This window comes from Cricetulus griseus, chromosome 3 (genome assembly GCF_003668045.3).
Source record: "Cricetulus griseus strain 17A/GY chromosome 3, alternate assembly CriGri-PICRH-1.0, whole genome shotgun sequence".
In the NCBI taxonomy this organism is placed as follows: domain Eukaryota; kingdom Metazoa; phylum Chordata; class Mammalia; order Rodentia; family Cricetidae; genus Cricetulus; species Cricetulus griseus.
Genome location: NC_048596.1, coordinates 174,657,867 through 174,665,475, shown reverse-complemented (window position 1 = coordinate 174,665,475; position 7,609 = coordinate 174,657,867). Strand labels below are relative to the sequence as shown.

The following is a 7,609-nucleotide window of genomic DNA, read 5'->3' as shown; positions in this document are numbered from 1 at the left end:
TGAGTCTTCAGAAAAATACCCTTTGTCTTTCATATGCTTTCAAACTGAATTAAAACTTCCATAGAATTGTAAGCATATACTCTGTCTAAAATAATGCTTCAAAAAGTTTTACTACTATATCTTTGAATTTTAGTTAGGTTTCTAAGAACACATGTAAGTCAGATGGAGACCTGAGAATTGAATATTGGCTTACATTTGTCTAGAGGCGATGATTTTCACATTTTATCATATCCCCCAGATAACTTTGAAATTGTTAAAGAAATTGAGGAGTCAAGATTTTTCACCATTAAAAACATCTATCTCAACATTATAATTGTTTTGAAAAATAACAAAGTATTATAATTCTATGAGTATTTTGAAGAAAATATTTATGTGAAGTTTTAGGTAACTAAAATTATCAAAACTGTGCAATCAGTTCATCAATGAAACAGTATGAGCACTCTTTTTTCTCGTTAGGAACTTTAAATTGTTGATCATAGTCTTAATTTGACTAAGGTTGGAGCAGATATAGGATAAGAAGTTCAGAAAAGCATTAAATTCACAAAAATATCAATTATTGGGACATGAGAATTACCACAAATATCATTTGCTTGTCTAAAATTGTGATTATTATAATTTTGAAATTAATTGCTTAATTTTATATCCCAGCCATAGTTTCTCCTTTCTCCTCTCCTCCCAGTCCCTCCCCATTCATCTACCTCTGTCTGTACTACACCCCCTCAGTCTAGTAGTCCTCCATTGCTGTTCAGGAAAGGGCAGATTTCCCTTTGATATCAACAAAACATGGCATATCAAGTTACAGTAGGACTAATCACCTCCCTATATATCAAGTCAGGGCAAGGCAACACAGTATGAGGAGTGAGGTCCCAAAATACAGCAAAGAAGTCAGAGACAGTCCCTATTCCCACTATTAGGGGTTTCACAGAGGACCAATCCACACAACTGTCACATATATGCAAAGTACCTAGGTCCCATGCTGGCTCGCTGGTTGCTGGTTCAGTCTTACAAGCCCAGGTTAGTTGATTCTATGGGTTTTCATATGATGTCTGAAATATTGGTTTCTACATTCCTTACACTTGCTGTTATTAAGAACTCCTAGAGCTCCTTCTAATGTTGTTGTGGCTCTTCATCTATTTTCAGTAGTTGCTTGATGAAACGTCTCTGATGACAATTGAACTAGGCAACAATCTATGAGTATAGTAGAATATCATTAGATATCATTACATTGACAACTTTTTTCCTCCAGTCATGTTTGTTCTGTCTTACGTCTCTGGTTCATCCAACCTGTGGGATCTGATACACCAGGCAGTGTCAGGGGTGGGTTTATTCTACTGGCATGGATTTTTAGGATAGACAAATCATTTGTTGGTCACTCCCTCAATTTTTAGGTCACCATTACTCCAGTACATCCCATAGGCAGGACAGACTGTACGGTGATAAAATATTTGGAAAGTATTCATTGATTGAAATAGAGCAATTACACTGGAATTTTCACAAAATATTTTAAAATATATGTACTTATATACAATTTATATATATAAGAAGAACTATTTTTCTTAATAGAATAAACACTAAAAATATGTGATTTGCATGTGAGTAAACATGTAGCAAAAATTTCCTGAGAATAAGGTAATGCTTGTATCAGCCGTTATATCATTGACTAATTTCATTCACTCTAGTGTAGAGTGAGATTATACAGTATAAACTCGATTTACTAGGTTTTCAGAATAATGGTACCATTTTGTAATGGGGAAACCTGAATTTCTATTTTTTAGATGAAAAATCTAATGAATAAAAATATCCAACCAGAGTAATGATTTTACAAATTGTAGTAAAATTAAGAAACCAGATCATATTGTATTATGCCCTCTTCAACATAGGTGGAACTATTTTGCTTATAAACAATAGTAAACTGTTGTAGTAAAGTGACTTTTCAAAGTGCCGAATACAATATCTATATTAAGATGCCAAATATTCAGTAATTAATTAAAAGGCAATTAACAGCCATTTGAAATATTTATTATATTGTTGTTCTATGACATGCGGATCCTATAAATTTGGATCTGCAGGGCCAGCCCCTTGATGTGCTCCAGCAGATCATAGATGGGGTGAATGATGGAATGGGCCAACCCTATATTGATGATGAAGTTAAAAACAGAGTCCTTAAACCAGAGCAATGACTCAATGAAATGAACACTTTAAAGTAACAACATAGGGACTGAAGGACTGTGTGACTCAGTATCACCCTAGAGCTTCCACAATGAGATTTTTATTTTATTTTATATTTTCTCTTTTAAATTTTATCTTGTTTTATCTTGGGGTAAGTTTGCAAGGCTAGAGGGTAGATGGGATCGGACAGGGAAATGAGTACAATCAAGATGTATGATTTGAAACCTAGAGAATCAATAAAAAGTTAAGTTTGAAAAAGTATTTATCACATGCTTTTAAAGAGAAAAATAATAAAAATGCCTTACTATCAAACATGAATCCTCTTGGTTATCACTGACTCTTTGCTTTTTCTTTTTCTTTTTTTCCTCTTAAAACATGTTCTTTGTTTTCATTAGACTGACCCCTTTACGGTTCAAATTTCCTTTTTTTTTTTTTCAGCTCATAATTGTATATTGCATCTTAGGAATGCTCTTACCTTGTGTGCTAAGTCTTCGTGATTCTGTTTCAGAAGTTATTTACTCTTTGGCTTTAACTGACTTATTCTGAAAGTTTTGCTGTATCTCTCAATCCAATACCAAGTTGTTACAGTTGTCAAAAGCTTTCTTTAAATGTAATGCAAAGAAGAAAACAAAACAACCTTTGTTTTCTTCAATCATGAAACCATTTTGACTAAAATGATTGGAATTAGTATGGGCTTAAATTTACCCTACTTCTCAAAATTCTCTAATCAAAGATTTATACACAACCACTCAAAAGGAAAAGAACATATCTTTGCTTCTATAGAAATTTCACAAATAAGCTGGGATGTCTTTGGCAATATCTTTTCAAAACTGATAGAAAACTGAGTATAGAAGGAAATGTAGAAAATGTTTCCTACTGAATTATTCCTCCACATTTGTGATTCTTTATAAGAAATGTCTAATGCTATTAGCAAAATCACTCACTTTAAATTTTAACTGTTTCATGTTATTGCACATCATTGACCCTGAACCACTAATATTCAGTCAGGATCTAAGTACTTATTTAGTAAGAGTTATTTGGAAGGCAGAAAAGTAAACATTGAAATGTTCATTCAGAATATCAGAAAGTTGTGTACATTTTTTGAGGAGTCAAAATTATTAATACAATTTTTGAGAAATTAACAGCAATTAAAATATTGTGGAAGAAAAAATTAAAGTATAAATACAGGCTATATTTGATAAAAAGATGACATTCACTCAGGATTAGAACAGTATATTAAGAAAAGAAACAATGGATAGTCATCCTTCAAAACATGTTGGTAGACTGGTGTTATAGGTTGTGGTCAAGCAAAGCAGCAAGAGTAATGTATTTGGAAAATAATAATTACAGTGATGAAAAAGAATATTTTATCAGGAAAAATGGCAGAATAAAAATAAGTTCATTTGTAGCTAAATTGGGCTTACTCCTATGCACCAGGTATTAAAGTAAATGAGATGAAATATGTGTATGAGAGAAAAATTTAAAAAAAAATTAAAAGTAACCAAATGTCAAATGAGTATAGGTACATAAGACTTCATAAATTAAAATCTGTAAAAAGAAATTTGAAGAGTGAAGTCCTCTGGAGAAGGGGAAAGGGACAAGATCTCGTGAGCAAATTGGGAGCAAGGGGGAGGGGAAAGAGAGCTAGGAGAATGAGAAGGGGAGAAGAGGAGGAGTGAGGAGGACATAAGGGAGCAGGAAGGTTGGGTAGGGGGAAGAATAGAGGAGAGCAAAGTAAGAGATACCATCAAAGAGGGAGCCAGTATAGGTTTAAAGCAAAATCAGGCACTAGGAAAATGTCCAGAGATCTACAAGGATGACACCAACTAACCATCTAAGCAACAATGGAGAGGCTACCTTAAATGCCCTCCCCTTTTAACAAGATAGACGACTAATTTATATACCATCCTAGAGCCTTCATTCACCAGATGATGGAAGTAGAAGCAGATACTCACAGCTAAAACCTGAACTGAACTGAAATCCATTTGCAGAGGAGTGATTAGCAAAGGGGTCAAGATCAGGCTGTACAAACCCACAGAAACAGCTGACCTGAACAATGGGGAGCTCTTGGCCCCCAGGCTGATCACTGGGAAACCAGCATGGAGCTCATCCAGACCCCATAAATGTGGGTGTCATTGAGGAGGCCTTGGGAGTGTATAGGGCCTCTTGTACTAGATTAGTACTTATCCCTAGCATAGGGATGGAATTTGGAATCCCATTCCACATAGAGGGATACTCCCTCAGTCTAGACACACGGGAGAGGGTCTAGGCCCTATCTCACAGGATATAACAGACTCTGAAGACCCGCCCATGGTAGGTCTCACACTCCATGGAGAGCAGAAATGTTATTGGATAAGTAGGGTGTTAGTGGGGGACAGGGGATAAAGAGAGGGAGAGGGAAAGGGGATTGGCATGTAAAACATTCTTCTTTCTAATGTAAATTTAAAGAAGACAAGGCCATACAATAAGCATCTGTTGATAAGACCACTTAAATGAGTCGTGCAATGAAACAACAAAAAAAAGCATATTTTCAAAATACTATATAATTTTCATTTTTTAAAATTAGCTTCTCAATCATCATCTGGAATGAAACCTTTCTGAGCAACATCATTAAAAATAGCTCTGATAAAGCATGGCCACTACTATGTATCATAAAGCAGGTCCACATATGAGTGAGTATATAGTGGGAAATTACCAATACAGAGTCAGGTAGAAATACAAGGGTATTTAATAGGGAAAAGCCTTACTTACAGAGCGACCTAGCCAGCTGGCATGGCAACAATCTGTCCAGCAAGTACAAAAGTGAAACCAAAAGAGAGATGCAGTCCCTTTCAAGTCTCGCTCTACATCACCCTGACCACGCCCTCGCAAGCGTGGTCAGGCACACCTGTAGCCAGCCCCTAAATAGGCATGGCTACAGCTTCCCCTACAGTGAGTACATAATCATGTTTGTCTTTTTTGTAATTGGGTTACCTCACTCAGAATGGTGTCTTCGAGTTCCATCCATTTTCCTGCAAATTTCAAGATTCCATTGTTTTTTTCTGCTGAGTAGTGCTCCATTGTGTAAATGTACCACATTTTCTCTATCCATTCTTCGGTTGAGAGGCATCTAGGCTACTTCCAGTTTCTGGCTATTACAAATAATAAAATAATGCTGCTATGAACATGGTTGAACGTATGTCCTTGTTATATGAATGTGCTTCTTTTGGGTATATACCTAGGAGTGGAATTGCTGGATCTTGTGGTAGACTAATTCCCATTTTCTTGAGGAGTTGCCATACTGATTTCCACAGTGGCTGTACAAGTTGGCACTCCCACCAGCAGTGGAGGAGTGTTCCTCTTTCTCTACATCCTCTCCAGCATAAACTGTCATTTGATTTTAGTCATAATTTTCATTTCTTCAAAAATAAGATGCATTAAGATGACTTGTTAAATTTTAATACCTATTGTAATAAGTTATAGCCGTTAAACATGAAAATGTTCAGCCCTTCCATGAATGCTCATTAATATTCATTAAGTCTAGTGTAAAGCCTGTTAATATACATTGTTCATATGCACTCAAAGAAGAGTGACCACTACTGGGGTTTTGTGTTTTAATCAAAGCAAGTGTAAAGTAAGAGTATAATATATAATTAACTGTGACAATAGCCAAAAGTATGCTGTTTCCTATATTCCAAGATAAAATTCCTTCTAAACCAACATCTGAGAAGGGCTTGGGACCAGCTGAGTTAATGGTAGTAAAAGCAGTGAGAAAATATATAAAAGAAGATTAAGAGAAAGCATTAAGAATTGTGCTGAGCTGAAGAAACCACTGGATTATTCTGAAATTTTCTTTTAGTAAAACAGCTAATGGATGTTAGGTCAAATTTATGTGGTAATAATTTTCAGAGAACCTTGAGTTTCAGGGATTTCAGTAAGGGATGATATAGAATCTAATTGATGTGTTTGTCAACTCATAACCTTGCAAGCCACATTCATATAAAATTTTATATATAATTTTCATTTGTCAATTATACATTAACAAATGAGGAAAAACTTCAACAAAAAAGAATAGGATGTGCTTTACATATGAATGGGACAAATTTGAAATATTAGAAATATTAGATTTTGAAATATAAGAACCAACGGTCAACTATGGTATGTAAAATGACAGAAATGAAAATCTGAAATTTTGCCTAGAAATAATAGACAAAGGAGTATGTGTTAACAAAAATTCTCAAAAGTAGTGGAAAAATCTGGAAATCAATCATGAATCACCATTGTCCATAAGTAAATATGAACAATCTACATTATTTACGTTTGTGTGAGTGAATGAATATCTTTCTGAAATCACTGTTTGTTTGCCATCTGACTAAAGTGAGAAAGAATTATGAAAGGGTGAAATTATTAGAAGAAAGGGATGCTTTAGTTTTCTAGAAGAGTCAGAGACTCTCATTTATAAATGATATTAACATGTAGCAAAGTTCATACTAACCTTCAGCAAGTCAGTCCCAGCACAATGGTGCCTTCCAGAAAGTTCTTTGTTGCAAGCAACTGGAAGAATAACTACGTGAGGGAACTCATCAGCACCCGGAACATCGCCAAGGTGCCAAATGACTATGAGGTGGTTTGTGCACCTCTAACTTCCTACATCATCTTTGCCGGGCAGAAACTAGATCCCAAGATTGCTGTGTTTGTTGCTCAGAACTGCTACAAAGTGACCAAATGGGCCTTCAGTGGGGAGATAGCCCTGGCCCACTCAAAGACTTAGCAAGATGGATAGTGTGGGTGTACACTCAGAGAGAAGGAATGTCTGCTGGGAGTTGGAAGAGTTGACTGTGCAGAAAGTGGCCTATGCCCCAGACAAGGAGCTTGGTGTGATCGCTTGCATTGGACAGAAGTTAGACGAAAGAGAAGTTGGCATCACCTAGAAGGTTGTCTTCGAGCAAAGCAAGGTCATAGCAGATAATGTAAAGGACTTGAATAAAGATGCCCTGGCCTATGAACCTGTGTGGTCTTTGGTATCTGCAAGACTGCAACACTTCAACTAACCCAGGATGTACATAAGAAGCTCTAGGAATGCCTGAAATCCAATGTCTCTGATGCATTGGCTCAAAACACCCGAATAATTTATGGAGGTTCTGTGACTGGAGCAACCTGTAAAGAGCTGGCAAGCCATCCTGATGTAATAACTTCCTAGTGGGTGGTGCCAACCACAAGCTGACCCTTGGGTTAAATACCTTTGTGGCTTCCTAGCACTTCTCTTCAAACACACGTATAGTAATTTACTAAGTGTCTGATCATCAACAAAATATTTAAGGATACTAATATTATGCTCTGTTTCTTTAAGAAGTGATAACAATAGACTTGTAGAATACAGTTCTTAATTTGACTCTTAAAAGCATCCACATTATTTGGACCAACTATTATCCAAGGATACAAATTCAATAGCACAATATTG

General features: G+C 35.9%; 1 pseudogene; it reads left to right on the top strand.

Annotated features, from left to right (window-relative positions):
• Positions 1-6,643: 6,643 nt before the first annotated feature.
• Positions 6,644-7,348, top strand: LOC100759023 (annotated as a pseudogene).
• Positions 7,349-7,609: the final 261 nt, after the last annotated feature.